This window comes from Eptatretus burgeri, chromosome 15, assembly GCF_056783735.1.
Source record: "Eptatretus burgeri isolate ZD-2024b chromosome 15, Ebu_testis_v1, whole genome shotgun sequence".
NCBI lineage: Eukaryota > Metazoa > Chordata > Myxini > Myxiniformes > Myxinidae > Eptatretus > Eptatretus burgeri.
The window spans coordinates 70,623,486-70,627,311 of NC_140975.1; the positions used below are offsets into that span (position 1 = coordinate 70,623,486).

At 49.1% G+C, this 3,826-nt stretch overlaps 1 protein-coding gene across 1 annotated transcript in view; it reads right to left on the reverse strand.

Annotated features, from left to right (window-relative positions):
- Positions 1–1,589: 1,589 nt before the first annotated feature.
- The window catches only part of LOC147012500 (nuclear factor of activated T-cells, cytoplasmic 1-like), a 72,924-nt gene continuing 70,687 nt past the window's right edge, over positions 1,590–3,826 (reverse strand). The window contains exon 13 of the mRNA XM_085856847.1: positions 1,590–3,826. This exon is cut by the window's right edge and continues 743 nt beyond it. The gene's annotated coding sequence lies outside the window, so the exon portion shown is untranslated.

Sequence of the window (3,826 nt, forward strand, 5' to 3'; positions counted from 1 at the left end):
TACCCCACAACTAGTATGTTCGATGTCAAGTTTGAACTCGATCGTTTAATCCTAACCTACTGAGCTCCCTTGCACAACATTGTTGAGCTCTGTTTTTAATAATATAAAAACGCGCTTCCTCTATGATCCAGTGATTTAAAGGAAGTAAACTCCTTGTTCGCTAATTAACATTTTCCAAAATATAAATTTGCTGATTTGTAAAATAACGTTTAACCAAAGGGGTTTAGCCCTTCTTTTCCCATCGGTGCATGAAGCTGTGATAGCAATCTCCCCACCTTTTTGTTGTTGGATGCATCCGTGATGTTTAAAACAGAATACAGGGACTTGCTGTTGCTATTAACACTCCAACCAGCCTTGAAGCACACCCCGCGTTTGCCTCCTGAAGAGCCGCACACGGCAGCGTCGGCACGTTTATGGAAGCTTCCATGGATATAAAATGTATCTGATTGGGAATGTCAGCAGGTTCAATCCTCATACGGCATCTTGGTAGATCAGAAAACACAATCAAACGTGCTTGTGCATAATGAAAGAGCTTGGCTAAGCCACACGCAGGACACTGCCTCCTTTACCCTGCAGACAGGACCATGCCTCTCCACCTCGCATGCTCCACCTCATGAGCAGGACATATGACCCCTTCCAATGTGCACACAGGATTGTGCCATGCTCCCGAACCCGACAACACAGGATCGTGCGTCTTTCCCCCCCTTGCACAGAGGACTGTGCCCCCCCACCCTCAGGATTATGCCATTCCTCAACCCACCCTGGATGTAGAACCATGCTCCACCACGCACACAAGATCGTGCCCCTCCTCACCCCCCTCCATATGATAGTACCCTCACCTCGTGCATGGAAGCCATGACCCCCAAATGTAGACCAGACCAAGGTTCATTATTGAGCTAGTTAGTTTTTTTTTTTGTTTTTTGATGTGGTGAGGCATCCAAGCCTTGTTTAGGTGTTGTAACGTCAGCTTGGGTAAAGACTAGCTGGCGTATGTAAGAGCTGCTTCTGTTGCATGCAACATTGCTTCAGTGCAGAGACATGAGATGACTCTCCCTCCAGTACCCTTAGCCAAAAGCACAGACATGAGGTGGTGAAATAACAGGTTTTCCCATGACAACACGGTACGGGATCTGTGGGATGGCATACCGTACCATGTGATGATGCACGTTCCTTACACTGTAGGTACATGGGGCAGTAGGTTGTGTAGAGCCAAATACAATTTATCTGGGGTGCTTTACACCCCAGTTGCATGAGTATTATTATTCTCCCTGACATGTGGAGGCCTTCACCAACTGTTTGATGTGGATGGTCCTGCTGGGGGAAGGCATGCTCCTTTGGTAGCTCGATTGCCTTTACAGGATTCGATGTGATAAGATCAGATCCAACTCAAACGTGGAGATGCTGCATCGTAGAGCATGCTGCTCTTTAATGGCCGGCACCCTGGTTGTGTCATCAGCAGTGGGGACGTTTTCAGGATCCTGAGGAGTGTACGTAAATTCAATGAGGTTGGAATCAACCAAGAAGGATAACCGTGCAACCACATCGGCACCACGACTGGAAATGCTTAAATAAAAAACTAACAAGCGGGGTCCATGATGTTTGGTTTTATTTGAACATCTGCTTCTGGGAACAGGTACAAAATCATACAGGTGTGATAGTGGGAAGAGTTTCACTCCGATTGTAGTTTGAGATGAACTAAGTTGTGAAAGCTTGATAAACAACCGATAGATGTTCCCTTTAGAAGCCCCTATTTCACAGCAACAATAACTTGGTGTGGGGGGGGGCTAAATTAAAATGACAGGAATTTCAATAAAAAGGCACCGCATGGCTCATGTACAGCAAGCCTTGGCCACAGTTTGTTTTCTAGTTCACCTTTGGGAGTCCTCGAGTAATGACAAGCACGATAACATGTAGTGAACTGCTTAAGCTGATGACGAGGTGAAGTGTTTGACAGTTTTGGACGTTTCCACCCTCACACTCAGAGCTCGGCTCGGAGTGAATGTCAGGTTAACCCCAAATTCAACGCCCAACCCCCCTCCGCCCACCCGTCCCTTTCCACCCACACCCACCCGACATACTCTCCTCACAACCCACCTCCAAGTCTGGTGTTGGGTCAGTGGTTCGGGTGGCAGCTTGGGATCCTAGGGTCCTGAGTTCAAGCCCCATCGGCTGCTGAATTGAAACACCAGGGGGTTGACTCAGCCCGTCATCCTTCCGAGGTCGGCGAAATGAGTACCAGTTCCAGTGTGTGTACTGGTAGAGGGGCACTGCATCAGCGACACAGTCGCGCTTCAAGAAATGATAGCTACCCCAGCAGCTAAGCTGCCATACGACCACCAACCCCCCCCGCCCACCCGCCACACTCTCCTCACATCAACCCCCCCCACCTCTGCCCACCCGTCCCTTTCCACCAACTCCCACCCGACATATTCACCTCACATCATCCCCTCCCCACCCACCCAACTCTCTCCAATCTACTAACTTCATGTTTTTACTATATGATGATTGTTGTGGAACCAAAATTGGCTGTCTGGGGGTGGGTGTGGAGAGGTGAAATTCTGATCACTATAATGGTGATCATTTTTGAAAGTGGGTTGATCAGCCCGAGTTGGTAAACACCACAATTTATACACGTGTCTCATTCAAAGCATTTTCACAAGCTGTCTTTGGAATCGGGCAGCACCAAGCAATGGCAGAAAAACCGGAATCGAACAGCACGAAGCAGTAACAGAGCAGCAGGAATCAGGCAGCACCATGCAATGGCAGAGAAACCGGAATCGAACAGCACAGAGCAGCAGGAATCAGGCAGCACCAAGCATGGCAGAGCAGCAGGAATCGGACAGCACCATGCAATGGCAGAGCAGCAGGAATCGGACAGCACCATGCAATGGCAGAGCAGCAGGAATCGGACAGCACCATGCAATGGCAGAGCAGCAGGAATCGGACAGCACCATGCAATGGCAGAGCAGCAGGAATCGGACAGCACCATGCAATGGCAGAGCAGCAGGAATCGGGCAGCACCAAGCAATGACAGAGCAGCAGGAATCGGGCAGCACCAAGCAATGGTAGAGCAGCAGGAATCGGGCAGCACCAAGCAATGGCAGAGCAGCAGGAATCGGGCAGCACCAAGCAATGGTAGAGCAGCAGGAATCGGGCAGTGACAGAGCAGCAGGAATCGGGCAGCACCAAGCAATGACAGAGCAGCAGGAATCGGGCAGCACCAAGCAATGACAGAGCAGCAGGAATCGGGCAGCACCAAGCAATGTCAGAGCAGCAGGAATCGGGCAGCACCAAGCAATGACAGCAGCAGGAATTGGGCAGCACCAAGCAGTGGAAGAGCAGCAGGAATTTGGCAGCACCAAGCAGCAGGAATCGGGCAGCACCAAGCAATTACAGAGCAGCAGGATCTGGAAAGAAAAGCATTTTTACAGTGAAAAAGGCAGTAGCAATATGATTGAACTTTACTTTCCATTTCCACGATCAAGCTTTTCCAGATGGGGGTAGAGAAGGAAAGAGCACACGGAACTTTTATACACGAAGCGTGGGACCTTGTGTGGTTAAAAAAAAAAACTCCCCCCCCCCCCTCAAAAGATGCTAAATGTACATATAATACAATAGGTGTACCAGGGATCAGAGCGCAAGCCAAGGATTTAAAATGCTATTCAAGGCAGAGGAAAGTGAAAACAAAAGGATTAGTAAGAGTGGAAGGACGGACATCTTTGGTTGGGAGGGTATGAAAGACAATTTATCGATGTCCTCAAACCTCACATGAACTTTTACAAATGTTTTCATCCAGCGGTCCACGAGGCTCAGCCAGCAGGTACAT